Source organism: Dendropsophus ebraccatus, unplaced genomic scaffold (genome assembly GCF_027789765.1).
Source record: "Dendropsophus ebraccatus isolate aDenEbr1 unplaced genomic scaffold, aDenEbr1.pat pat_scaffold_1137_ctg1, whole genome shotgun sequence".
Classification (NCBI taxonomy): Eukaryota; Metazoa; Chordata; class Amphibia; order Anura; family Hylidae; genus Dendropsophus; species Dendropsophus ebraccatus.
Window position 1 is genome coordinate 1 of NW_027208554.1, and position 25360 is coordinate 25360.

General features: G+C 52.1%; 32 non-coding genes across 32 annotated transcripts; all 32 read left to right on the forward strand.

Moving 5' to 3' along the window:
* Window positions 1–708: 708 nt before the first annotated feature.
* Window positions 709–790, forward strand: TRNAS-UGA (transfer RNA serine (anticodon UGA)). The gene has a single exon. It is a non-coding gene; the product is annotated as a tRNA-Ser (tRNA).
* Window positions 791–1056: 266 nt separating this feature from the next.
* Window positions 1057–1138, forward strand: TRNAS-CGA (transfer RNA serine (anticodon CGA)). Its single transcript has one exon. It is a non-coding gene; the product is annotated as a tRNA-Ser (tRNA).
* Window positions 1139–2192: 1054 nt separating this feature from the next.
* TRNAS-UGA (transfer RNA serine (anticodon UGA)) lies at window positions 2193–2274 on the forward strand. Its single transcript has one exon. It is a non-coding gene; the product is annotated as a tRNA-Ser (tRNA).
* Window positions 2275–2545: 271 nt separating this feature from the next.
* TRNAS-CGA (transfer RNA serine (anticodon CGA)) lies at window positions 2546–2627 on the forward strand. Its single transcript has one exon. It is a non-coding gene; the product is annotated as a tRNA-Ser (tRNA).
* A 1097-nt stretch (window positions 2628–3724) lies between these two features.
* Window positions 3725–3806, forward strand: TRNAS-UGA (transfer RNA serine (anticodon UGA)). Its single transcript has one exon. It is a non-coding gene; the product is annotated as a tRNA-Ser (tRNA).
* A 269-nt stretch (window positions 3807–4075) lies between these two features.
* TRNAS-CGA (transfer RNA serine (anticodon CGA)) lies at window positions 4076–4157 on the forward strand. The gene has a single exon. It is a non-coding gene; the product is annotated as a tRNA-Ser (tRNA).
* Window positions 4158–5260: 1103 nt separating this feature from the next.
* Window positions 5261–5342, forward strand: TRNAS-UGA (transfer RNA serine (anticodon UGA)). Its single transcript has one exon. It is a non-coding gene; the product is annotated as a tRNA-Ser (tRNA).
* Window positions 5343–5615: 273 nt separating this feature from the next.
* On the forward strand, window positions 5616–5697 carry TRNAS-CGA (transfer RNA serine (anticodon CGA)). The gene has a single exon. It is a non-coding gene; the product is annotated as a tRNA-Ser (tRNA).
* A 1780-nt stretch (window positions 5698–7477) lies between these two features.
* Window positions 7478–7559, forward strand: TRNAS-UGA (transfer RNA serine (anticodon UGA)). The gene has a single exon. It is a non-coding gene; the product is annotated as a tRNA-Ser (tRNA).
* Window positions 7560–7832: 273 nt separating this feature from the next.
* On the forward strand, window positions 7833–7914 carry TRNAS-CGA (transfer RNA serine (anticodon CGA)). The gene has a single exon. It is a non-coding gene; the product is annotated as a tRNA-Ser (tRNA).
* Window positions 7915–9020: 1106 nt separating this feature from the next.
* On the forward strand, window positions 9021–9102 carry TRNAS-UGA (transfer RNA serine (anticodon UGA)). The gene has a single exon. It is a non-coding gene; the product is annotated as a tRNA-Ser (tRNA).
* Window positions 9103–9373: 271 nt separating this feature from the next.
* Window positions 9374–9455, forward strand: TRNAS-CGA (transfer RNA serine (anticodon CGA)). Its single transcript has one exon. It is a non-coding gene; the product is annotated as a tRNA-Ser (tRNA).
* Window positions 9456–10553: 1098 nt separating this feature from the next.
* On the forward strand, window positions 10554–10634 carry TRNAS-UGA (transfer RNA serine (anticodon UGA)). Its single transcript has one exon. It is a non-coding gene; the product is annotated as a tRNA-Ser (tRNA).
* Window positions 10635–10901: 267 nt separating this feature from the next.
* On the forward strand, window positions 10902–10987 carry TRNAS-CGA (transfer RNA serine (anticodon CGA)). Its single transcript has one exon. It is a non-coding gene; the product is annotated as a tRNA-Ser (tRNA).
* A 1103-nt stretch (window positions 10988–12090) lies between these two features.
* Window positions 12091–12172, forward strand: TRNAS-UGA (transfer RNA serine (anticodon UGA)). The gene has a single exon. It is a non-coding gene; the product is annotated as a tRNA-Ser (tRNA).
* A 266-nt stretch (window positions 12173–12438) lies between these two features.
* Window positions 12439–12520, forward strand: TRNAS-CGA (transfer RNA serine (anticodon CGA)). The gene has a single exon. It is a non-coding gene; the product is annotated as a tRNA-Ser (tRNA).
* A 1110-nt stretch (window positions 12521–13630) lies between these two features.
* Window positions 13631–13713, forward strand: TRNAS-UGA (transfer RNA serine (anticodon UGA)). The gene has a single exon. It is a non-coding gene; the product is annotated as a tRNA-Ser (tRNA).
* Window positions 13714–13986: 273 nt separating this feature from the next.
* TRNAS-CGA (transfer RNA serine (anticodon CGA)) lies at window positions 13987–14067 on the forward strand. Its single transcript has one exon. It is a non-coding gene; the product is annotated as a tRNA-Ser (tRNA).
* A 1096-nt stretch (window positions 14068–15163) lies between these two features.
* On the forward strand, window positions 15164–15245 carry TRNAS-UGA (transfer RNA serine (anticodon UGA)). The gene has a single exon. It is a non-coding gene; the product is annotated as a tRNA-Ser (tRNA).
* Window positions 15246–15519: 274 nt separating this feature from the next.
* Window positions 15520–15601, forward strand: TRNAS-CGA (transfer RNA serine (anticodon CGA)). Its single transcript has one exon. It is a non-coding gene; the product is annotated as a tRNA-Ser (tRNA).
* A 1111-nt stretch (window positions 15602–16712) lies between these two features.
* TRNAS-UGA (transfer RNA serine (anticodon UGA)) lies at window positions 16713–16797 on the forward strand. Its single transcript has one exon. It is a non-coding gene; the product is annotated as a tRNA-Ser (tRNA).
* Window positions 16798–17067: 270 nt separating this feature from the next.
* On the forward strand, window positions 17068–17153 carry TRNAS-CGA (transfer RNA serine (anticodon CGA)). The gene has a single exon. It is a non-coding gene; the product is annotated as a tRNA-Ser (tRNA).
* A 1117-nt stretch (window positions 17154–18270) lies between these two features.
* TRNAS-UGA (transfer RNA serine (anticodon UGA)) lies at window positions 18271–18351 on the forward strand. The gene has a single exon. It is a non-coding gene; the product is annotated as a tRNA-Ser (tRNA).
* A 272-nt stretch (window positions 18352–18623) lies between these two features.
* Window positions 18624–18706, forward strand: TRNAS-CGA (transfer RNA serine (anticodon CGA)). Its single transcript has one exon. It is a non-coding gene; the product is annotated as a tRNA-Ser (tRNA).
* Window positions 18707–19827: 1121 nt separating this feature from the next.
* Window positions 19828–19910, forward strand: TRNAS-UGA (transfer RNA serine (anticodon UGA)). Its single transcript has one exon. It is a non-coding gene; the product is annotated as a tRNA-Ser (tRNA).
* A 272-nt stretch (window positions 19911–20182) lies between these two features.
* TRNAS-CGA (transfer RNA serine (anticodon CGA)) lies at window positions 20183–20265 on the forward strand. The gene has a single exon. It is a non-coding gene; the product is annotated as a tRNA-Ser (tRNA).
* Window positions 20266–21378: 1113 nt separating this feature from the next.
* Window positions 21379–21464, forward strand: TRNAS-UGA (transfer RNA serine (anticodon UGA)). The gene has a single exon. It is a non-coding gene; the product is annotated as a tRNA-Ser (tRNA).
* A 273-nt stretch (window positions 21465–21737) lies between these two features.
* Window positions 21738–21820, forward strand: TRNAS-CGA (transfer RNA serine (anticodon CGA)). Its single transcript has one exon. It is a non-coding gene; the product is annotated as a tRNA-Ser (tRNA).
* A 1105-nt stretch (window positions 21821–22925) lies between these two features.
* Window positions 22926–23009, forward strand: TRNAS-UGA (transfer RNA serine (anticodon UGA)). The gene has a single exon. It is a non-coding gene; the product is annotated as a tRNA-Ser (tRNA).
* A 278-nt stretch (window positions 23010–23287) lies between these two features.
* On the forward strand, window positions 23288–23372 carry TRNAS-CGA (transfer RNA serine (anticodon CGA)). The gene has a single exon. It is a non-coding gene; the product is annotated as a tRNA-Ser (tRNA).
* Window positions 23373–24488: 1116 nt separating this feature from the next.
* Window positions 24489–24571, forward strand: TRNAS-UGA (transfer RNA serine (anticodon UGA)). The gene has a single exon. It is a non-coding gene; the product is annotated as a tRNA-Ser (tRNA).
* Window positions 24572–24843: 272 nt separating this feature from the next.
* Window positions 24844–24927, forward strand: TRNAS-CGA (transfer RNA serine (anticodon CGA)). Its single transcript has one exon. It is a non-coding gene; the product is annotated as a tRNA-Ser (tRNA).
* Window positions 24928–25360: the final 433 nt, after the last annotated feature.

Consider the following 25360-nt stretch of genomic DNA (forward strand, 5'->3'; position numbering starts at 1 on the left):
CTAACCCACCATGCCGAAGGCGGAAACCATGTCGGAAAAAAAAAACGTGCGATGTGCGTACCGTGGCCGGTTAGCTCATTTGGTTAGAGCGTGGTGCTAATAACGCCAAGGTCGCGGGTTTCGATCCCCGTACGGGCCAGTTGACCTTTTGTCTCTATGCAGCATTGGTCTAACCCACCCCATTGCCGAAGGCGGAAAACCCTGTCGGAAAAAAAAAAGCGTGCGATGTGCGTGTCATGGCCGGTTAGCTCAGTTGGTTAGAGCGTGGTGCTAATAACGCCAAGGTCGCGGGTTCGATCCCCGTACGGGCCTCTTTCTCCCTCCATCTTTATGAAGCAAAGGTGCAACCTACACAGTAAGGCAGAAATGCTTCTGGTGAAACTCCTAACTCTGGATGCTTGCAAGTTCAAGTCCTGTTGCTGCACCACCAGAGTCCTAACTCCCATCATAAAGGCAGAAACCTTGTTGGCACAATCTTATCTATGCAGAACGTCATCGGAAAGTTTTTATTCCGCCGAATGAATAGCCTCCCCCCCCCCCCCCCCCAAGAACTCTCAGCTCAAAGTTGCCCGTTTCTGAACGGCAAAGAGTGTTGCACGCCTGCGCTGAGTTAGCACTCTGAAGCCTCGTCTTACATTCAAGGCGAAAGCCCCTGAGCTGTAGTTGACAGATGACCACCGATGAGGGAGCTGGGAAGCACAGCGGTCAGCTGTGATGGCCGAGTGGTTAAGGCGTTGGACTTGAAATCCAATGGGGTCTCCCCGCACAGGTTCAAATCCTGTTCACAGCGCAGTGCCTTTCTTTTCTTTTCTATGTGTTCCATGGGAAGGGACACCTACCTCTGCTTCATCTCGTAGAGATCAATAATTGAAGTCAACCAGCTGTAAGAGAGACATTCCCCATTCCTGCCCCTTGCCGTGAAGAACCAGACTCTAGTAGCTTAATTCCCCCCCGTTCGGGCCCATGCCCTAAACTGTCATTTCCAACGGCACCTGCTAGACTGTCATTTGCAAAACTTCGCCAAGTGGGAAGGCGTGTCCTAGTGGAGGCGTGGCAGCTGTGATGGCCGAGTGGTTAAGGCGTTGGACTCGAAATCCAATGGGGTCTCCCCGCACAGGTTCAAATCCTGTTCACAGCGGAGGCTTTACGCATCCCTTTGATATGTTGCAGTCCAAACGGGAAGAGTTTTACTCTCTGCTTTTCCAGCAGACCATCCACAGTGCCCTCTTCAACCTGTCAAATCCCACATCACACCTTTAAAAAAAGGTGCCGTAGCCAAATCCATGGCTTCTCTGCACACGGATCCAATTCTCTTTGCTGCTTTATGCGCCATAGAGTGAAAGGCCGAGACGGAAACAAAGCGAGGCGCACGGGGGTGAACCGTGGCCGGTTAGCTCAGTTGGTTAGAGCGTGGTGCTAATAACGCCAAGGTCGCGGGTTCGATCCCCGTACGGGCCAGTCTGCATTTTGTCTCTATGCAGCAGTGGTCTAACCCACCATGCCGAAGGCGGAAAACCATGTCGGAAAAAAAAAAAACGTGCGATGTGCGTACCGTGGCCGTTAGCTCAGTTGGTTAGAGCGTGGTGCTAATAACGCCAAGGTCGCGGGTTCGATCCCCGTACGGGCCAGTTGACCTTTTGTCTCTATGCAGCAGTGGTCTAACCCACCCCATGCCGAAGGCGGAAAACCATGTCGGAAAAAAAAAGCGTGCGATGTGCGTGTCGTGGCCGGTTAGCTCAGTTTGGTTAGAGCGTGGTGCTAATAACGCCAAGGTCGCTGGTTCGATCCCCGTACGGGCCAGTCTTCCCTCCATCTTTATGAAGCAAAGGTGCAACCTACACAGTAAAGGCAGAAATGCTTCTGGTGAAACTCCTAACTCTGGATGCTTGCAAGTTCAAGTCCTGTTGCTGCACCACCAGAGTCCTAACTCCCATCATAAAGGCAGAAAACCTTGTTGCAACAATCTTATCTATGCAGAAACGTCATCGGAAAGTTTTTATTCCGCCGAATGAATAGCCTCCCCCCCCCCCCCCCAAGAACTCTCAGCTCAAAGTTGCCCGTTTCTGAACGGCAAAGAGTGTTGCACGCCTGCGCTGAGTTAGCACTCTGAAGCCCGTCTTACATTCAAGGCGAAAGCCCCTGAGCTGTAGTTGACAGATGACCACCGATGAGGGCTGGGAGCACAGCGGTCAGCTGTGATGGCCGAGTGGTTAAGGCGTTGGACTTGAAATCCAATGGGGTCTCCCCGCACAGGTTCAAATCCTGTTCACAGCGCAGTGCCTTTCTTTTCTTTTCTATGTGTTCCATGGGAAGGGACACCTACCTCTGCTTCATCTCGTAGAGATCAATAATTGAAGTCAACCAGCTGTAAGGAGAGACATTCCCCATTCCTGCCCCTTGCCGTGAAGAACCAGACTCTAGTAGCTTAATTCCCCCCCGTTCGGGCCCATGCCCTAAACTGTCATTTCCAAACGGCACCTGCTAGACTGTCATTTGCAAAAGACATTCGCCAAGTGGGAAGGCGTGTCCTAGTGGAGGCGTGGCAGCTGTGATGGCCGAGTGGTTAAGGCGTTGGACTCGAAATCCAATGGGGTCTCCCCGCACAGGTTCAAATCCTGTTCACAGCGGAGGCTTTTAGGCCCTGGTGGAGAGAAATCCTACCCTCTTTCAGCCTTTACGCATCCCTTTGATATGTTGCAGTCCAAACGGGAAGAGTTTACTCTCTGCTTTTCCAGCAGACCATCCACAGTGCCCTCTTCAAACCTGTCAAATCCCACATCACACCTTTAAAAAAGGTGCCGTAGCCCAATCCAATGGCTTCTCTGCACACGGATCCAAATTCTCTTTGCTGCTTTATGCGCCATAGAGTGAAAGGCCGAGACGGAAACAAAGCGAGGCGCACGGGGGTGAACCGTGGCCGGTTAGCTCAGTTGGTTAGAGCGTGGTGCTAATAACGCCAAGGTCGCGGGTTCGATCCCCGTACGGGCCAGTCTGCATTTTGTCTCTATTGCAGCAGTGGTCTAACCCACCATGCCGAAGGCGGAAAACCATGTCGGAAAAAAAAAAACGTGCGATGTGCGTACCGTGGCCGTTAGCTCAGTTGGTTAGAGCGTGGTGCTAATAACGCCAAGGTCGCGGGTTCGATCCCCGTACGGGCCAGTTGACCTTTGTCTCTATGCAGCAGTGGTCTAACCCCCCCATGCCGAAGGCGGAAAACCATGTCGGAAAAAAAAAAGCGTCGATGTGCGTGTCATGGCCGGTTAGCTCAGTTGGTTAGAGCGTGGTGCTAATAACGCCAAGGTCGCGGGTTCGATCCCCGTACGGGCCAGTCCTTCCCTCCATCTTATGAAGCAAAGGTGCAACCTACACAGTAAAGGCAGAAATGCTTCTGGTGAAACTCCTAATCTGGATGCTTGCAAGTTCAAGTCCTGTTGCTGCACCACCAGAGTCCTAACTCCCATCATAAAGGCAGAAAACCTTGTTGCAACAATCTTATCTATGCAGAACGTCATCGGAAAGTTTTTATTCCGCCGAATGATAGCCTCCCCCCCCCCCCCCCCCCAAGAACTCTCAGCTCAAAGTTGCCCGTTTCTGAACGGCAAAGAGTGTTGCACGCCTGCGCTGAGTTAGCACTCTGAAGCCTCGTCTTACATTCAAGGCGAAAGCCCCTGAGCTGTAGTTGACAGATGACCACCGATGAGGGAGCTGGGAAGCACAGCGGTCAGCTGTGATGGCCGAGTGGTTAAGGCGTTGGACTTGAAATCCAATGGGGTCTCCCCGCACAGGTTCAAATCCTGTTCACAGCGCAGTGCCTTTCTTTCTTTCTATGTGTTCCATGGGAAGGGACACCTACCTCTGCTTCATCTCGTAGAGATCAATAATTGAAGTCAACCAGCTGTAAGGAGAGACATTCCCATTCCTGCCCCTTGCCGTGAAGAACCAGACTCTAGTAGCTTAATTCCCCCCCCGTTCGGGCCCATGCCCTAAACTGTCATTTCCAAACGGCACCTGCTAGACTGTCATTTGCAAAAGACATTCGCCAAGTGGGAAGGCGTGTCCTAGTGGAGGCGTGGCAGCTGTGATGGCCGAGTGGTTAAGGCGTTGGACTCGAAATCCAATGGGGTCTCCCCGCACAGGTTCAAATCCTGTTCACAGCGGAGGCTTTAGGCCCTGGTGGAGAGAAATCCTACCCTCTTTCAGCCTTTACGCATCCCTTTGATATGTTGCAGTCCAAACGGGAAGAGTTTTACTCTCTGCTTTTCCAGCAGACCATCCACAGTGCCCTCTTCAACCTGTCAAATCCCACATCACACCTTTAAAAAAAGGTGCCGTAGCCAAATCCAATGGCTTCTCTGCACACGGATCCAAATTCTCTTTGCTGCTTTATGCGCCATAGAGTGAAAGGCCGAGACGGAAACAAAGCGAGGCGCACGGGGGTGAACCGTGGCCGGTTAGCTCAGTTGGTTAGAGCGTGGTGCTAATAACGCCAAGGTCGCGGGTTCGATCCCCGTACGGGCCAGTCTGCATTTTGTCTCTATGCAGCAGTGGTCTAACCCACCATGGCCGAAGGCGGAAAACCATGTCGGAAAAAAAAAAAACGTGCGATGTGCGTACCGTGGCCGGTTAGCTCAGTTGGTTAGAGCGTGGTGCTAATAACGCCAAGGTCGCGGGTTCGATCCCCGTACGGGCCAGTTGACCTTTTGTCTCTATGCAGCAGTGGTCTAACCCACCCCATGCCGAAGGCGGAAAACCATGTCGGAAAAAAAAAAGCGTGCGATGTGCGTGTCATGGCCGGTTAGCTCAGTTGGTTAGAGCGTGGTGCTAATAACGCCAAGGTCGCGGGTTCGATCCCCGTACGGGCCAGTCTTCCCTCCATCTTTATGAAGCAAAGGTGCAACCTACACAGTAAAGGCAGAAATGCTTCTGGTGAAACTCCTAACTCTGGATGCTTGCAAGTTCAAGTCCTGTTGCTGCACCACCAGAGTCCTAACTCCCATCATAAAGGCAGAAAACCTTGTTGCAACAATCTTATCTATGCAGAACGTCATCGGAAAGTTTTTATTCCGCCGAATGAATAGCCTCCCCCCCCCCCCCCCCCAAGAACTCTCAGCTCAAAGTTGCCCGTTTCTGAACGGCAAAGAGTGTTGCACGCCTGCGCTGAGTTAGCACTCTGAAGCTTTGTCTTACATTCAAGGCGAAAGCCCCTGAGCTGTAGTTGACAGATGACCACCGATGAGGGAGCTGGGAAGCACAGCGGTCAGCTGTGATGGCCGAGTGGTTAAGGCGTTGGACTTGAAATCCAATGGGGTCTCCCCGCACAGGTTCAAATCCTGTTCACAGCGCAGTGCCTTTCTTTTCTTTTCTATGTGTTTCCATGGGAAGGGACACCTACCTCTGCTTCATCTCGTAGAGATCAATAATTGAAGTCAACCAGCTGTAAGGAGAGACATTCCCCATTCCTGCCCCTTGCCGTGAAGAACCAGACTCTAGTAGCTTAATTCCCCCCCGTTCGGGCCCATGCCCTAAACTGTCCATTTCCAAACGGCACCTGCTAGACTGTCATTTGCAAAAGACATTCGCCAAGTGGGAAGGCGTGTCCTAGTGGAGGCGTGGCAGCTGTGATGGCCGAGTGGTTAAGGCGTTGGACTCGAAATCCAATGGGGTCTCCCCGCACAGGTTCAAATCCTGTTCACAGCGGAGGCTTTTAGGCCCTGGTGGAGAGAAATCCTACCCTCTTTCAGCCTTTACGCATCCCTTTGATATGTTGCAGTCCAAACGGGAAGAGTTTTACTCTCTGCTTTTCCAGCAGACCATCCACAGTGCCCTCTTCAACCTGTCAAATCCCACATCACACCTTTAAAAAAAGGTGCCGTAGCCAAATCCAATGGCTTCTCTGCACACGGATCCAAATTCTCTTTGCTGCTTTATGCGCCATAGAGTGAAAGGCCGAGACGGAAACAAAGCGAGGCGCACGGGGGTGAACCGTGGCCGGTTAGCTCAGTTGGTTAGAGCGTGGTGCTAATAACGCCAAGGTCGCGGGTTCGATCCCCGTACGGGCCAGTCTGCATTTTGTCTCTATGCAGCAGTGGTCTAACCCACCATGCCGAAGGCGGAAAACCATGTCGGAAAAAAAAAAACGTGCGATGTGCGTACCGTGGCCGGTTAGCTCAGTTGGTTAGAGCGTGGTGCTAATAACGCCAAGGTCGCGGGTTCGATCCCCGTACGGGCCAGTTGACCTTTTGTCTCTATGCAGCAGTGTCTAACCCACCCCATGCCGAAGGCGGAAAACCATGTCGGAAAAAAAAAAGCGTGCGATGTGCGTGTCATGGCCGGTTAGCTCAGTTGGTTAGAGCGTGGTGCTAATAACGCCAAGGTCGCGGGTTCGATCCCCGTACGGGCCAGTCTTCCCTCCATCTTTATGAAGTTTATGGGTTCGATATGTTGCAGTCCAAACGGGAAGAGTTTTACTCTCTGCTTTTCCAGCAGACCATCCACAGTGCCCTCTTCAACCTGTCAAATCCCACATCACACCTTTAAAAAAAGGTGCCGTAGCCAAATCCAATGGCTTCTCTGCACACGGATCCAAATTCTCTTTGCTGCTTTATGCGCCATAGAGTGAAAGGCCGAGACGGAAACAAAGCGAGGCGCACGGGGGTGAACCGTGGCCGGTTAGCTCAGTTGGTTAGAGCGTGGTGCTAATAACGCCAAGGTCGCGGGTTCGATCCCCGTACGGGCCAGTCTGCATTTTGTCTCTATGCAGCAGTGGTCTAACCCACCATGCCGAAGGCGGAAAACCATGTCGGAAAAAAAAAAAACGTGCGATGTGCGTACCGTGGCCGGTTAGCTCAGTTGGTTAGAGCGTGGTGCTAATAACGCCAAGGTCGCGGGTTCGATCCCCGTACGGGCCAGTTGACCTTTTGTCTCTATGCAGCAGTGGTCTAACCCACCCCATGCCGAAGGCGGAAAACCATGTCGGAAAAAAAAAGCGTGCGATGTGCGTGTCATGGCCGGTTAGCTCAGTTGGTTAGAGCGTGGTGCTAATAACGCCAAGGTCGCGGGTTCGATCCCCGTACGGGCCAGTCTTCCCTCCATCTTTATGAAGCAAAGGTGCAACCTACACAGTAAAGGCAGAAATGCTTCTGGTGAAACTCCTAACTCTGGATGCTTGCAAGTTCAAGTCCTGTTGCTGCACCACCAGAGTCCTAACTCCCATCATAAGGCAGAAAACCTTGTTGCAACAATCTTATCTATGCAGAACGTCATCGGAAAGTTTTTATTCCGCCGAATGAATAGCCTCCCCCCCCCCCCCCCCCAAGAACTCTCAGCTCAAAGTTGCCCGTTTCTGAACGGCAAAGAGTGTTGCACGCCTGCGCTGAGTTAGCACTCTGAAGCCTCGTCTTACATTCAAGGGCGAAAGCCCCTGAGCTGTAGTTGACAGATGAACCACCGATGAGGGAGCTGGGAAGCACAGCGGTCAGCTGTGATGGCCGAGTGGTTAAGGCGTTGGACTTGAAATCCAATGGGGTCTCCCCGCACAGGTTCAAATCCTGTTCACAGTGCAGTGCCTTGTTTTTTTTTTTCTATGTGTTCCATGGGAAGGGACACCTACCTCTGCTTCATCTCGTAGAGATCAATAATTGAAGTCAACCAGCTGTAAGGAGAGACATTCCCCATTCCTGCCCCTTGCCGTGAAGAACCAGACTCTAGTAGCTTAATTCCCCCCCGTTCGGGCCCATGCCCTAAACTGTCCATTTCCAAACGGCACCTGCTAGACTGTCATTTGCAAAAGACATTCGCCAAGTGGGAAGGCGTGTCCTAGTGGAGGCGTGGCAGCTGTGATGGCCGAGTGGTTAAGGCGTTGGACTCGAAATCCAATGGGGTCTCCCCGCACAGGTTCAAATCCTGTTCACAGCGGAGGCTTTTAGGCCCTGGTGGAGAGAAATCCTACCCTCTTTCAGCCTTTACGCATCCCTTTGATATGTTGCAGTCCAAACGGGAAAGAGTTTTACTCTCTGCTTTTCCAGCAGACCATCCACAGTGCCCTCTTCAACCTGTCAAATCCCACATCACACCTTTAAAAAAAAGGTGCCGTAGCCAAATCCAATGGCTTCTCTGCACACGGATCCAAATTCTCTTTGCTGCTTTATGCGCCATAGAGTGAAAGGCCGAGACGGAAACAAAGCGAGGCGCACGGGGGGTGAACCGTGGCCGGTTAGCTTCAGTTGGTTAGAGCGTGGTGCTAATAACGCCAAGGTCGCGGGTTCGATCCCCGTACGGGCCAGTCTGCATTTTGTCTCTATGCAGCAGTGGTCTAACCCACCATGCCGAAGGCGGAAAACCATGTCGGAAAAAAAAAAAAACGTGCGATGTGCGTACCGTGGCCGGTTAGCTCAGTTGGTTAGAGCGTGGTGCTAATAACGCCAAGGTCGCGGGTTCGATCCCCGTACGGGCCAGTTGACCTTTTGTCTCTATGCAGCAGTGGTCTAACCCCCCCCCATGCCGAAGGCGGAAAACCATGTCGGAAAAAAAAAAGCGTGCGATGTGCGTGTCATGGCCGGTTAGCTCAGTTGGTTAGAGCGTGGTGCTAATAACGCCAAGGTCGCGGGTTCGATCCCCGTACGGGCCAGTCTTCCCTCCATCTTTATGAAGCAAAGGTGCAACCTACACAGTAAAGGCAGAAATGCTTCTGGTGAAACTCCTAACTCTGGATGCTTGCAAGTTCAAGTCCTGTTGCTGCACCACCAGAGTCCTAACTCCCATCATAAAGGCAGAAAACCTTGTTGCAACAATCTTATCTATGCAGAACGTCATCGGAAAGTTTTTATTCCGCCGAATGAATAGCCTCCCCCCCCCCCCCCAAGAACTCTCAGCTCAAAGTTGCCCGTTTCTGAACGGCAAAGAGTGTTGCACGCCTGCGCTGAGTTAGCACTCTGAAGCCTCGTCTTACATTCAAGGCGAAAGCCCCTGAGCTGTAGTTGACAGATGACCACCGATGAGGGAGCTGGGAAGCACAGCGGTCAGCTGTGATGGCCGAGTGGTTAAGGCGTTGGACTTGAAATCCAATGGGGTCTCCCCGCACAGGTTCAAATCCTGTTCACAGCGCAGTGCCTTTCTTTTCTTTTCTATGTGTTCCATGGGAAGGGACACCTACCTCTGCTTCATCTCGTAGAGATCAATAATTGAAGTCAACCAGCTGTAAGGAGAGACATTCCCCATTCCTGCCCCTTGCCGTGAAGAACCAGACTCTAGTAGCTTAATTCCCCCCCGTTCGGGCCCATGCCCTAAACTGTCATTTCCAAACGGCACCTGCTAGACTGTCATTTGCAAAAGACATTCGCCAAGTGGGAAGGCGTGTCCTAGTGGAGGCGTGGCAGCTGTGATGGCCGAGTGGTTAAGGCGTTGGACTCGAAATCCAATGGGGTCTCCCCGCACAGGTTCAAATCCTGTTCACAGCGGAGGCTTTTAGGCCCTGGTGGAGAGAAATCCTACCCTCTTTCAGCCTTTACGCATCCCTTTGATATGTTGCAGTCCAAACGGGAAGAGTTTTACTCTCTGCTTTTCCAGCAGACCATCCACAGTGCCCTCTTCAACCTGTCAAATCCACATCACACCTTTAAAAAAAGGTGCCGTAGCCAAATCCAATGGCTTCTCTGCACACGGATCCAAATTCTCTTTGCTGCTTTATGCGCCATAGAGTGAAAGGCCGAGACGGAAACAAAGCGAGGCGCACGGGGGTGAACCGTGGCCGGTTAGCTCAGTTGGTTAGAGCGTGGTGCTAATAACGCCAAGGTCGCGGGTTCGATCCCCGTACGGGCCAGTCTGCATTTGTCTCTATGCAGCAGTGGTCTAACCCACCATGCCGAAGGCGGAAAACCATGTCGGAAAAAAAAAAAAACGTGCGATGTGCGTACCGTGGCCGGTTAGCTCAGTTGGTTAGAGCGTGGTGCTAATAACGCCAAGGTCGCGGGTTCGATCCCCGTACGGGCCAGTTGACCTTTTGTCTCTATGCAGCAGTGGTCTAACCCACCCCATGCCGAAGGCGGAAAAACCATGTCGGAAAAAAAAAAGCGTGCGATGTGCGTGTCATGGCCGGTTAGCTCAGTTGGTTAGAGCGTGGTGCTAATAACGCCAAGGTCGCGGGTTCGATCCCCGTACGGGCCAGTCTTCCCTCCATCTTTATGAAGCAAAGGTGCAACCTACACAGTAAAGGCAGAAATGCTTCTGGTGAAACTCCTAACTCTGGATGCTTGCAAGTTCAAGTCCTGTTGCTGCACCACCAGAGTCCTAACTCCCATCATAAAGGCAGAAAACCTTGTTGCAACAATCTTATCTATGCAGAACGTCATCGGAAAGTTTTATTCCGCCGATGAATAGCCTCCCCCCCCCCCCCCAAGAACTCTCAGCTCAAAGTTGCCCGTTTCTGAACGGCAAAGAGTGTTGCACGCCTGCGCTGAGTTAGCACTCTGAAGCCTCGTCTTACATTCAAGGCGAAAGCCCCTGAGCTGTAGTTGACAGATGACCACCGATGAGGGAGCTGGGAGCCACAGCGGTCAGCTGTGATGGCCGATGTGTAAGGCGTTGGACTTGAAATCCAATGGGTCTCCCCCGCACAGGTTCAAATCCTGTTCACAGCGCAGTGCCTTTCTTTTCTTTCTATGTGTTCCATGGGGAAGGGACACCTACCTCTGCTTCATCTCGTAGAGATCAATAATTGAGTCAACCAGCTGTAAGGAGAGACATTCCCCATTCCTGCCCCTTGCCGTGAAGAACCAGACTCTAGTAGCTTAATTCTTCCCCGTTCGGGCCCATGCCCTAAACTGTCATTTCCAACGCACTGCTAGCTGTCATTTGCAAAAGACATTCGCCAAGTGGGAAGGCGTGTTCCTAGTGGAGGCGTGGCAGCTGTGATGGCCGATGTGGTTAAGGCGTTGGACTCGAAATCCAATGGGGTCTTCTCCCGCACAGGTTCAAAATCCTGTTCACAGCGGAGGCTTTTAGGGCCCTGGTGGAGAGAAATCCTACCCTCTTTCAGCCTTACGCATCCCTTTGATATGTTGCAGTCCAAACGGGAAGAGTTTACTCTCTGCTTTTCCAGCAGACCATCCACAGTGCCCTCTTCAACCTGTCAATCCCACATCACACCTTTAAAAAAAGGTGCCGTAGCCAAATCCAATGGCTTCTCTGCACACGGATCCAAATTCTCTTTGCTGCTTTATGCGCCATAGAGTGAAAGGCCGAGACGGAAACAAAGCGAGGCGCACGGGGTGAACCGTGGCCGGTTAGCTCAGTTTGGTTAGAGCGTGGTGCTAATAACGCCAAGGTCGCGGGTTTCGATCCCCGTACGGGCCAGTCTGCATTTTGTCTCTATGCAGCAGTGGTCTAACCCACCATGCCGAAGGCGGAAAACCATGTCGGAAAAAAAAAAAACGTGCGATGTGCGTACCGTGGCCGGTTAGCTCAGTTGGTTAGAGCGTGGTGCTAATAACGCCAGGTCGCGGGTTCGATCCCGTAACGGGCCAGTTGACCTTTTGTCTCTATGCAGCAGTGGGCTAACCCACCCCATGCAGAAGGCGGAAAACCATGTCGGAAAAAAAAAAAGCGTGCGATGTGCGTGTCATGGGCCGGTTAGCTCAGTTGGTTAGAGCGTGGTGCTAATAACGCCAAGGTCGCGGGTTCGATCCCGTACGGGCCAGTCTTCCCTCCATCTTTATGAAGCAAAGGTGCAACCTACACAGTAAAGGCAGAAATGCTTCTGGTGAAACTCCTAACTCTGGATGCTTGCAAGTTCAAGTCCTGTTGCTGCACCACCAGAGTCCTAACTCCCATCATAAAGGCAGAAAACCTTGTTGCAACAATCTTATCTATGCAGAACGTCATCGGAAAGTTTTTATTCCGCCGAATGAATAGCCTCCCCCCCCCCCCCCCCCCAAGAACTCTCAGCTCAAAGTTGCCCGTTTCTGAACGGCAAAGAGTGTTGCACGCCTGCGCTGAGTTAGCACTCTGAAGCCTCGTCTTACATTCAAGGCGAAAGCCCCTGAGCTGTAGTTGACAGATGACCACCGATGAGGGAGCTGGGAAGCACAGCGGTCAGCTGTGATGGCCGAGTGGTTAAGGCGTTGGACTTGAAATCCAATGGGGTCTCCCCGCACAGGTTCAAATCCTGTTCACAGCGCAGTGCCTTTCTTTTCTTTTCTATGTGTTCCATGGGAAGGGACACCTACCTCTGCTTCATCTCGTAGAGATCAATATTGAAGTCAACCAGCTGTAAGGAGAGACATTCCCATTCCTGCCCCTTGCCGTGAAGAACAGACTCTAGTAGCTTAATTCCCCCCGTTCGGGCCCATGCCCTAAACTGTCATTTCCAAACGGTACCTGCTAGACTGTCATTTGCAAAAGACATTCGCCAAGTGGGAAGGCGTGTCCTAGGGGGGCGTGGCAGCTGTGATGGCCGAGTGGTTAAGGCGTTGGACTCGAAATCCAATGGGGTCTCCCCGCACAGGTTCAAATCCTGTTCACAGCGGAGGCTTTTAGGCCCTGGTGGAGAGAAATCCTACCCTCTTTCAGCCTTTACGCATCCCTTTGATATGTTGCAGTCCAAACAGGGAAGAGTTTACTCTCTGCTTTTCCAGCAGACCATCCACAGTGCCCTCTTCAACCTGTCAAATCCCACATCACACCTTTAAAAAAAGGTGCCGTAGCCAAATCCAATGGCTTCTCTGCACACGGATCCAAATTCTCTTTGCTGCTTTATGCGCCATAGAGTGAAAGGCCGAGACGGAAACAAAGCGAGGCGCACGGGGGTGAACCGTGGCCGGTTAGCTCAGTTGTTAGAGCGTGGTGCTAATAACGCCAAGGTCGCGGGGTTCGATCCCCGTAACGGGCCAGTCTGCATTTTGTCTCTATGCAGGCAGTGGTCTAACCCACCATGCCGAGGCGGAAAACCATGTCGGAAGAAAAAAAAAAAAACGTGCGATGTGCGTACCGTGGCCGTTAGCTCAGTTGGTTAGAGCGTGCTGCTAATAACGCCAAGGTCGCGGTTTCGATCCCGTAACGGGCCAGTTGACCTTTTGTCTCTATGCGAGCAGTGGTCTAACCCACCCCATGCCGAAGGCGGAAAACCATGTCGGAAAAAAAAAAAGCGTGCGAATGTGCGTGTCATGGCCGGTTTAGCTCAGTTGGTTAGAGCGTGGTGCTAATAACGCCAAGGTCGCGGGTTCGATCCCCGTACGGGCCAGTCTCCCTCCATCTTTATGAAGCAAAGGGTGCAACCTACACAGTAAAGGCAGAAATGCTTCTGGTGAACTCCTAACTCTGGATGCTTTGCAAGTTCAAGTCCTGTTGCTGCACCACCAGAGTCCTAACTTCCCATCATAAAGGCAGAAAACCTTGTTGCAAACAATCTTATCTATGCAGAACGTCATCGGAAAGGTTTTTATTCCGCCGAATGAATAGCCTCCCCCCCCCCCCCCAAGAACTCTCAGCTCAAAGTTGCCCGTTCTGAACGGCAAAGAGTGTTGCACGCCTGCGCTGAGTTAGCACTCTGAAGCCTCGTCTTACATTCAAGGCGAAAGCCCCTGAGCTGTAGTTGACAGATGACCACCGATGAGGGAGCTGGGAAGCACAGCGGTCAGCTGTGATGGCCGAGTGGTTAAGGCGTTGGACTTGAAATCCAATGGGGTCTCCCCGCAACAGGTTCAAATCCTGTTCACAGCGCAGTGCCTTTCTTTTCTTTTCTATGTGTTCCATGGGAAGGGACACCTACCTCTGCTTCATCTCGTAGAGATCAATAATTGAAGTCAACCAGCTGTAAGGAGAGACATTCCCCATTCCTGCCCCTTGCCGTGAAGAACCAGACTCTAGTAGCTTAATTCCCCCCCGTTCGGGCCCATGCCCTAAACTGTCATTTCCAAACGGCACCTGCTAGACTGTCATTTGCAAAAGACATTCGCCAAGTGGGAAGGCGTGTCCTAGTGGAAGGCGTGGGCAGCTGTGATGGCCGAGTGGTTAGGCGTTGGACTCGAAATCCAATGGGGGTCTCCCCGCACAGGTCAAATCCTGTTCACAGCGGAGGCTTTTAGGCCCTGGTGGAGAGAAATCCTACCCTCTTTCAGCCTTTACGCATCCCTTTGATATGTTGCAGTCCAAACGGGAAGAGTTTTACTCTCTGCTTTTCCAGCAGACCATCCACAGTGCCCTCTTCAACCTGTCAAATCCCACATCACACCTTTAAAAAAGGTGCCGTAGCCAAATCCAATGGCTTCTCTGCACACGGATCCAAATTCTCTTTGCTGCTTTATGCGCCATAGAGTGAAAGGCCGAGACGGAAACAAAGCGAGGCGCACGGGGGTGAACCGTGGCCGTTAGCTCAGTTGGTTATAGCGTGGGTGCTAATAACGCCAAGGGTCGCGGGTTCGATCCCCCGTACGGGCCAGTCTGCATTTGTCTCTATGCAGCAGTGGGTCTAACCCACCATGCCGAAGGCGGAAACCATGTCGGAAAAAAAAAAAACGTGCGATGTGCGTACCGTGGCCGGTTAGCTCAGTTGTTAGAGCGGGGTGCTAATAACCCAAGGTCGCGGGTTCGATCCCCGTACGGGCCAGTTGACCTTTTTGTCTCTATGCAGCAGTGGTCTAACCCACACCATGCCGAAGGCGGAAACCATGTCGGAAAAAAAAAAGCGTGCGATGTGCGTTCATGGCCGGTTAGCGCAGTTGGTTAGAGCGTGGTGCTAATAACGACAAGGTCGCGGGTTCGATCCCCGTACGGGCCAGTCTTCCCTCCATCTTTATGAAGCAAAGGTGCAACCTACCAGTAAAGGCAGAATGCTTCTGGTGAAACTCCTAACTCTGGATGCTTGCAAGTTCAGTCCTGTTGCTGCACCACCAGAGTCCTAACTCCCTCATAAAAGGACAGAAAAACCTTGTTGCAACATCTTATCTAGTGCAGAACGTATCGGAAAGTTTTTATTCCGCCGAATGAAATAGCCTTCCCCCCCCCCCCCCAAGAACTCTCAGCTCAAAGTTGCCCGTTTCTGAACGGCAAAGAGTGTTGCACGCCTGCGCTGAGTTAGCACTCTGAGCCTCGTCTTACATTCAAGGCGAAAGCCCCTGAGCTGTAGTTGACAGATGACCACCGATGAGGGAGCTGGGAAGCACAGCGGTCAGCTGTGATGGCCGAGTGGTTAAGGTGTTGGACTTGAAATCCAATGGGGTCTCCCCGCACAGGTTCAAATCCTGTTCACAGCGCAGTGCCTTTCCTTTTCTTTTCTATGTGTTCCATGGGAAAGGGACACCTACCTCTGCTTCATCTCGTAGAGATCAATAATTGAAGTCAACCAGCTGTAAGGAGAGACATTCCCCATTCCTGCCCCTTGCCGTGAAGAACCAGACTCTAGTAGCTTAATTCCCCCCCGTTCGGGCCCATGCCCTAAACTGTCATTTCCAAACGGCACCTGCTAGACTGTCATTTGCAAAAGACATTCGCCCAAGTGGGAAGGCGTGTCCTAGTGGAGGCGTGGCAGCTGTGATGGCCGAGTGGTTAAGGCGTTGGACTCGAAATCCAATGGGGTCTCCCCGCACAGGTTCAAATCCTGTTCACAGCGGAGGCTTTTAGGCCCTGGTGGAGAGAAATCCTACCCTCTTTCAGCCTTTACACGCATCCCTTTGATATGTTGCAGTCCAAACGGGAAGAGTTTTAACTCTCTGCTTTTCCAGCAGACCATCCACAGTGCCCTCTTCAACCTGTCCAAATCCCACATCACACCTTTAAAAAAAAGGTGCCGTAGCCAAATCCAATGGCTTCTCTGCAACAACGGATCCAAAATTCTCTTTGCTGCTTTATGCGCCATAGAGTGAAAGGCCGAGACGGAAACAAAGCGAGGCGCACGGGGGTGAACCGTGGCCGGTTAGGCTCAGTTGGTTAGAGCGTGGTGCTAATAACGCCAAGGTCGTGGGTTCGATCCCCGTACGGGCCAGTCTGCATTTTGTCTCTATGCAGCAGTGGTCTAACCCACCATGCCGAAAGGCGGAAAAACCATGTCGGAAAAAAAAAAACGTGCGATGTGCGTACCGTGGCCGGTTAGCTCAGTTGGTTAGAGCGTGGTGCTAATAACGCCAAGGTCGCGGGTTCGATCCCCGTACGGGCCAGTTGACCTTTTGTCTATGCAGCAGTGGTCTAACCCACCCCATGCCGAAGGCGGAAAACCATGTCGGAAAAAAAAAGCGTGCGTTGTGCGTGTCATGGCCGGTTAGCTCAGTTGGTTAGAGCGTGGTGCTAATAACGCCAAGGTCGCGGGTTCGATCCCCGTACGGGCCAGTCTTCCCTCCATCTTTATGAAGCAAAGGTGCAACCTACACAGTAAAGGCAGAAATGCTTCTGGTGAAACTCCTAACTCTGGATGCTTGCAAGTTCATGTCCTGTTGCTGCACCACCAGAGTCCCTAACTCCCATCATAAAGGCAGAAAACCTTGTTGCAACAATCTTATCTATGCAGAACGTCATCGGAAAGTTTTTATTCCGCCGAATGAATAGCCTCCCCCCCCCCCCCCAAGAACTCTCAGCTCAAAGTTGCCCGTTTCTGAACGGCAAAGAGTGTTGGCACGCCTGCGCTGAGTTAGCACTCTGAAGCCTCGTCTTACATTCAAGGCGAAAAGCCCCTGAGCTGTATGTTGCAGATGACCAACCGATGAGGGAGCTGGGAAGCACAGCGGTCAGCTGTGATGGCCGAGTGGTTAAGGCGTTGGACTTGAAATCCAATGGGGGTCTCCCCGCACAGGTTCATAATCCTGTTCACAAGCGCAGTGCCTTTCTTTTCTTTTCTATGTGTTCCATGGGAAGGGACACCTACCTCTGCTTCATCTCGTAGAGATCAATAATTGAAGTCAACCAGCTGTAAGGAGAGACATTCCCATTCCTGCCCCTTGCCGTGAAGAACCAGACTCTAGTAGCTTAATTCCCCCCCGTTCGGGCCCATGCCCTAAACTGTCATTTCCAACGGCACCTGACTAGACTGTCATTGGCAAAAGACAGTCGCCAAGTGGGAAGGCGTGTCCTAGTGGAGGCGTGGCAGCTGTGATGGCCGAGTGGTTAAGGCGTTGGAACTCGAAATCCAATGGGGTACTCCCCGCACAGGTTCAAATCCTGTTCAACAGACGGAGGCTTTTAGGCCCTGGTGGAGAGAAATCCTACCCTCTTTCAGCCTTTACGCATCCCTTTGATATGTTGCAGTCCAAACGGGAAGAGTTTTTACTCTCTCTGCTTTTCCAGCAGACCATCCACATGCCCTCTTCAACCTGTCAAATCCCACATCAGCACCTTTAAAAAAAGGTGCCGTAGCCAAATCCAATGGCTTCTCTGCACAACGGATCCAAATTCCTCTTTGCTGCTTTATGCGCCATAGAGTGAAAGGCCGAGACGGAAACAAAGCGAGGGCGCACGGGGGTTGAACCGTGGCCGGTTAGCTCAGTTGGGTTAGAGCGTGGTGCTAATAACCGCCAAGGCTCGCGGGTTCGATCCCCGTACGGGCCCAGTCTGCATTTTGTCTCTATGCAGCAGTGGTCTAACCCACCATGCCGAAGGCGGAAAACCATGTCGGAAAAAGAAAAAAAAAACGTGCGATGTGCGTACCGTGGCCGTTAGCTCAGTTGGTTAGAGCGTGGTGCTAATAACGCCAAGGTCGCGGGTTCGATCCCCGTACGGGCCAGTTGACCTTTTGTCTCTATGCAGCAGTGGTCTAACCCACCCCATGCCGAAGGCGGAAAAACCATGTCGGAAAAAAAAAAGCGTGCGATGTGCGTGTCATGGCCGGTTAGCTCAGTTGGTTAGAGCGGGGTGCTAATAACGCCAAGGTCGCGGGTTCGATCCCCGTACGGGCCAGTCTTCCCTCCATCTTTATGAAGCAAAGGTGCAACCTACACAGTAAAGGCAGAAATGCTTCTGGTGAAACTCCTAACTCTGGATGCTTGCAAGTTCAAGTCCTGTTGCTGCACCACCAGAGTCCTAACTCCCATCATAAAGGCAGAAAACCTTGTTGCAACAATCTTATCTATGCAGAACGTCATCGGAAGTTTTTATTCCGCCGAATGAATAGCCTCCCCCCCCCCCCCAAGAACTCTCAGCTCAAAGTTGCCCGTTTTCTGAACGGCAAAGAGTGTTGCAACGCCTGCGCTGAGTTAGCACTCTGAAGCGGGTCGTCTTACATTCAAGGCGAAAGCCCCTGAGCTGTAGTTGGACAGATGACCACCGTGAGGGAGCTGGGAAGCACAGCGGTCAGCTGTGATGGCCGAGTGGTTAAGGCGTTGGACTTGAAATCCAATGGGGTCTCCCCCACAGGTTCAAATCCTGTTCACAGCGCAGTGCCTTTCTTTTCTTTTCTATGTGTTCCATGGGAAGGGACACCTACCTCTGCTTCATCTCGTAGAGATCAATAATTGAAGTCAACCAGCTGTAAGGAGAGACATTCCCCATTCCTGCCCCATTGCCGGAAGAACCAGACTATAGGTAGCTTAATTCCCCCCCGTTCGGGCCCATGCCCTAAACTGTCATTTCCAAACGGCACCTGCTAACTGTCATTTGCAAAAGACATTCGCCAAGTGGGAAGGCGTGTCCTAGTGGGAGGCGTGGCAGCTGTGATGGCCGAGTGGTTAAGGCGTTGGACTCGAAATCCAATGGGGTCCTCCCCGCACAGGTTCAAATCCTGTTCACAGCGGAGGCTTTTAGGCCCTGGTGGAGAGAAATCCTAACCCTCTTTCAAGCCTTTACGCATCCCTTTGATATGTTGCAGTCCAAACGGGAAAGAGTTTTACTCTCTGCTTTTCCAGCAGACCATCCACAGTGCCCTCTTCAACCTGTCAAATCCCACATCACACCTTTAAAAAAAGGTGCCGTAGCGCAAAGTCCAATGGCTTCGCTGCACACGATCCAAATTCTCTTTGCTGCTTTATGCGCCATAGAGTGAAGGCCGAGACGGAACAAAGCGAGGCGCACGGGGGGTGAACCGTGGCCAGGTTAGCTCAGTTGGTTAGAGCGTGGTGCTAATAACGCCAAAGGTCGCGGGTTCGATCCCCGTACGGGCCAGTCTGCATTTTGTCTCTATGCAGCAGTGGTCTAACCCACCATGCCGAAGGCGGAAAACCATGTCGGAAAAAAAAAAAACGTGCGATGTGCGTAACCGTGGCCGTTAGCTCAGTTGGTTAGAGCGTGGTGCTAATAACGCCAAGGTCGCGGGTTCGAGTCCCCGTACAGGCCAGTTGACCTTTTGTCTCTATGCAGCAGTGGTCTAACCCACCCCATGCCGAAGGCGGAAAACCCATGTCGGAAAAAAAAAAGCGTGCGATGTGCGTGGTCAGTGGCCGGTTAGCTCAGTTGGTTAGAGCGTGGTGCTAATAACGCCAAGGTTCGCGGGTTCGATCCCCGTACGGGCCAGTCTTTCCCTCCATCTTTATGAAGCAAAGGTGCAACCTACACAGTAAAGGCAGAAAATGCTTCTGGTGAAACTCCTAACTCTGGATGCTTGCAAGTTCAAGTCCTGTTGCTGCACCACCAGAGTCCTAACTCCCATCATAAAGGCAGAAAACCTTGTTGCAGAACAATCTTATCTATGCAGAACGTCATCGGAAAGGTTTTTATTTCCGCCGAATGAAAGAGCCTCCCCCCCCCCCCCGCCAAGAACTCTCAGCTCAAAGTTGCCCGTTTCTGAACGGCAAAGAGTGTTGCACGCCTGCGCTGAGTTAGCACTCTGAAAGCCTCGTCTTACATTCAAGGCGAAAGCCCCTGAGCTGTAGTTGACAGATGACCACCGATGAGGGGAGCTGGGAAGCACAGCGGTCAGCTGTGATGGGCCGAGTGGTTAAGGCGTTGGACTTGAAATCCAATGGGGTCTCCCCGCACAGGTTCAAATCCTGTTCACAGCGCAGTGCCTTTCTTTTCTTTCTATGTGTTTCCATGGGAAAGGGACACCTACCTCTGCTTCATCTCGTAGAGATCAATAATTGAAGTCAACCAGCTGTAAGGAGAGACATTCCCCATTCCTGCCCCTTGCCGTGAAGAACCAGACTCTAGTAGCTTAATTCCCCCCCGTTCGGGCCCATGCCCTAAACTGTCATTTCCAAACGGCACCTGCTAGACTGTCATTTGCAAAAGACATTCGCCAAGTGGGAAGGCGTGTCCTAGTGGAGGCGTGGCAGCTGTGATGGCCGAGTGGTTAAGGCGTTGGACTCGAAATCCAATGGGGGTCTCCCCGCACAGGTTCAAATCCTGTTCACAGCGGAGGCTTTTAGGCCCTGGTGGAGAGAAATCCTACCCTCTTTCAGCCTTTACGCGTCCCTTTGATATGTTGCAGTCCAAACGGGAAAGAGTTTTAACTCTCTGCTTTTCAGCAGACCATCCACAGTGCCCTCTTCAACCTGTCAAATCCCACATCACACCTTTAAAAAAAAGGTGCCGTAGCCAAATCCAATGGCTTCTCTGCACACGGATCCAAATTCTCTTTGCTGCTTTATGCGCCATAGAGTGAAAGGCCGAGACGGAAACAAAGCGAGGCGCACGGGGGTGAACCGTGGCCGGTTAGCTCAGTTGGTTAGAGCGTGGTGCTAATAACGCCAAGGTCGCGGGTTCGATCCCCGTACGGGCCAGTTGACCTTTTGTCTCTATGCAGCAGTGGTCTAACCCACCATGCCGAAGGCGGAAAACCATGTCGGAAAAAAAAAAAACGTGCGATGTGCGTACCGTGGCCGGTTAGCTCAGTTGGTTAGAGCGTGGTGCTAATAACGCCAAGGTCGCGGGTTCGATCCCCGTACGGGCCAGTTGACCTTTTGTCTCTATGCAGCAGTGGTCTAACCCACCCCATGCCGAAGGCGGAAAAACCATGTCGGAAAAAAAAAAGCGTGCGATGTGCGTGTCGTGGCCGGTTAGCTCAGTTGGTTAGAGCGTGGTGCTAATAACCGCCAAGGGTCGCGGGTTCGATCCCCGTACGGGCCAGTCTTCCCTCCATCTTTATGAAGCAAAGGTGCAACCTACACAGTAAAGGCAGAAATGCTTCTGGTGAAACTCCTAACTCTGGATGCTTGCAAGTTCAAGTCCTGTTGCTGCACCACCAGAGTCCTAACTCCCATCAATAAAGGCAGAAAACCTTGTTGCAACAATCTTAATCTATGCAGAACGTCATCGGAAAGTTTTTATTCCGCCGAATGAATAAGCCTCCCCCCCCCCCCCCCAAGAACTCTCAGCTCAAAGTTGCCCCGTTTCTGAACGGCAAAGAGTGTTGCAAACGCCTGCGCTGAGTTAGCACTCTGAAGCATCGTCTTACATTCAAGGCGAAAGCCCCTGAGCTGTAGTTGACAGAATGACCACCGATGAGGGAGCTGGGAAGCACAGCGGTCAGCTGTGATGGGCACGAGTGGTTAGAGGCGTTGGACTTGAAATCCAATGGGGGTCTCCCCGCACAGGTTCAAATCCTGTTCACAGCGCAGTGCCTTTCTTTTCTTTTCTATGTGTTCCATGGGAAGGGACACCTACCTCTGCTTCATCTCGTAGAGATCAATAATTGAAGTCAACCAGCTGTAAGGAGAGACATTCCCCATTCCTGCCCCTTGCCCGTGAAGAACCAGACTCTAGTAGCTTAATTCCCCCCCGTTCGGAGCCCATGCCCTAAACTGTCATTTCCAAACGGCACTGCTAGACTGTCATTTGCAAAAGACATTCGCCAAGTGGGAAGGCGTGTCCTAGTGGGAGGCGTGGCAGCTGTGATGGCCGAGTGGTTAAGGCGTTGGACTCGAAATCCAATGGGGTCTCCCCGCACAGGTTCAAATCCTGTTCACAAGCGGAGGCTTTTAGGCCCTGGTGGAGAGAAATCCTACCCTCTTTCAGCCTTTACGCATCCCTTTGATATGTTGCAGTCCAAACGGGAAGAGTTTTACTCTCTGCTTTTCCAGCAGACCATCCACAGTGCCCTCTTCAACCTGTCAAATCCCACATCACACCTTTAAAAAAAGGTGCCGTAGCCAAATCCAATGGCTTCTCTGCACACGGATCCAAATTCTCTTTGCTGCTTTATGCGCCATAGAGTGAAAGGCCGAGACGGAAAACAAAGCGAGGCGCACGGGGGTGAACCGTGGCCGGTTAGCTCAGTTGGTTAGAGCGTGGTGCTAATAACGCCAAGGTCGCGGGTTCGATCCCCGTACGGGCCAGTCTGCATTTTGTCTCTATGCAGCAGTGGTCTAAACCCACCATGCCGAAGGCGGAAAACCATGTCGGAAAAAAAAAAACGTGCGATGTGCGTACCGTGGCCAGGTTAGCTCAGTTGGTTAGAGCGTGGTGCTAATAACGCCAAGGTCGCGGGTTCGATCCCCGTACGGGCCAGTTGACCTTTTGTCTCTATGCAGCAGTGGTCTAACCCACCCCATGCCGAAGGCGGAAAACCATGTCGGAAAAAAAAAGCGTGCGATGTGCGTGTCAGTGGCCGGTTAGCTCAGTTGGTTAGAGCGTGGTGCTAATAACGCCAAGGTCGCGGGTTTCGATCCCCGTACGGGCCAGTCTTTCCCTCCATCTTTATGAAGCAAAGGTGCAACCTACACAGTAAAGGCAGAAATGCTTCTGGTGAAACTCCTAACTCTGGATGCTTGCAAGTTCAAGTCCTGTTGCTGCACCACCAGAGTCCTAACTCCCATCATAAAGGCAGAAAAACCTTGTTGCAACATCTTATCTATGCAGAACGTCCATCGGAAAGTTTTTATTCCGCCGAATGAATAGCCCTCCCCCCCCCCCCCAAGAACTCTCAGCTCAAAGTTGCCCGTTCTGAACGGCAAAGAGTGTTGCACGCCTGCGCTGAGTTAGCACTCTGAAGCCTCGTCTTACATTCAAGGCGAAAGCCCCTGAGCTGTAGTTGACAGATGAACCACCGATGAGGGAGCTGGGAAGCACAGCGGTCAGCTGTGATGGCCGAGTGGTTAAGGCGTTGGACTTGAAATCCAATGGGGGTCGTCCCCGCACAGGTTCAAATCCTGTTCACAGCGGCAGTGCCCTTTCTTTTCTTTTCTATGTGTTCCATGGGAAGGGACACCTACCTCTGCTTCATCTCGTAGAGATCAATAATTGAAGTCAAAACCAGCTGTAAGGAGAGACATTCCCCATTCCTGCCCCTTGCCGTGAAGAAAACAGACTCTAGTAGCTTATTCCCCCCCGTTCGGGCCCATGCCCTAAAACTGTCATTTCCAAACGGCACCTGCTAGACTGTCATTTGCAAAAGACATTCGCCAAGTGGGGAAGGCGTGTCCTAGTGGAGGCGTGGGCAGCTGTGATGGCCGAGTGGTTAGAGGCGTTGGACTCGAAATCCAATGGGGTTCTCCCCGCACAGGTTCAAAATCCTGTTCACAGCGGAGGCTTTTAGGCCCTGGTGGGAGAAATCCTACCCTCTTTCAGCCTTTACGCATCCCTTTGATATGTTGCAGTCCAAACGGGAAGAGTTTTACTCTCTGCTTTTCCAGCAGACCATCCACAGTGCCCTCTTCAACCTGTCAAATCCCACATCCACAAACACCTTTAAAAAAAGGTGCCGTAGCCAAATCCAATGGCTTCTCCTGCACACGGATCCAAATTCTCTTTGCTGCTTTAATGCGCCATAGAGTGAAAGGCCGAGACGGAAACAAAGCGAGGCGCACGGGGGTGAACCGTGGCCGGTTAGCTCAGTTGGTTAGAGCGTGGTGCTAATAACGCCAAGGTTCGCGGGTTTCGATCCCCGTACGGGCCAGTCTGCATTTTGTCTCTATGCAGCAGTGGTCTAACCCACCATGCCGAAGGCGGAAAACCATGTCGGAAAAAAAAAAAAACGTGCGATGTGCGTACCGTGGCCGGTTAGCTCAGTTGGTTAGAGCGTGGGTGCTAATAACGCCAAGGTCGCGGGTTCGATCCCCGTACGGGCCAGTTGAACCTTTTGTCTCTATGCAGCAGTGGTCTAACCCACCCCATGGCCGAAGGCGGAAAAACCATGTCTGAAAAAAAAGCGTGCGATGTGCGTGTCATGGCCGGTTAGCTCAGTTGGTTAGAGCGTGGTGCTAATAACGCCAAGGTCGCGGGTTTCGATCCCCGTACGGGCCAGTCTTCCCTCCATCTTTATGAAGCAAAGGTGCAACCTACACAGTAAGGCAGAAATGCTTCTGGTGAAACTCCTAACTCTGGATGCTTGCCAAGTTCAAGTCCTGTTGCTGCACCACCAGAGTCCTAACTCCCATCATAAAGGCAGAAAACCTTGTTGCAAACAATCTTATCTATGCAGAACGTCATCGGAAAAGTTTTATTCCGCCGAATGAATAGCCTCCCCCCCCCCCCCCCAAGAACTCTCAGCTCAAAGTTGCCCGTTTCTGAACGGCAAAAGAGTGTTGCACGCACCTGCGCTGAGTTAGCACTCTGAAGCCTCGTCTTACATTCAAGGCGAAAGCCCTGAGCTGTAGTTGACAGATGACCACCGATGAGGGAGCTGGGAAGCACAGCGGTCAGCTGTGATGGCCGAGTGGTTAAGGCGTTGGACTTGAAATCCAATGGGGTCCTCCCCGCACAGGTTCAAATCCTGTTCACAGCGCAGTGCCTTTCTTTTCTTTTCTATGTGTTCCATGGGAAGGGACACCTACCTCTGCTTCATCTCGTAGAGATCAATAATTGAAGTCAACCAGCTGTAAGGAGAGACATTCCCCATTCCTGCCCCTTGCCGTGAAGAACCAGACTCTAGTAGCTTAATTCCCCCCGTTCGGGCCCATGCCCTAAAATGTCATTTCCAAACGGCACCTGCTAGACTGTCATTTGCAAAAGACATTCGCCAAGTGGGGAAGGCGTGTCCTAGTGGAGGCGTGGGCAGCTGTGATGGCCGAGTGGTTAAGCGTTGGACTCGAAAATCCAATGGGGTCTCCCCGCACAGGTTCAAATCCTGTTCACCGAGCGGAGGCTTTTAGGCCCTGGTGGAGAGAATCCTACCCTCTTTCAGCCTTTACGCATCCCTTTGATATGTTGCAGTCCAAACGGGAAGAGTTTTACTCTCTGCTTTTCCAGCAGAACCATCCACAGTGCCCTCTTCAACCTGTCAAATCCCACATCACACCTTTAAAAAAAAGGTGCCGTGAGCCAAAATCCATGGCTTCTCTGCACACGGATCCAAATTCTCTTTGCTGCTTTATGCGCCATAGAGTGAAAAGGCCGAGACGGAAACAAAAGCGAGGCGCACGGGGGTGAACCGTGGCCGGTTAGCTCAGTTGGTTAGAGCGTGGTGCTAATAACGCCAAGGTCGCGGGTTCGATCCCCGTACGGGCCAGTCTGCAATTTTGTCTCTATGCAGCAGTGGTCTAACCCACCATGCCGAAGGCGGAAAACCATGTCG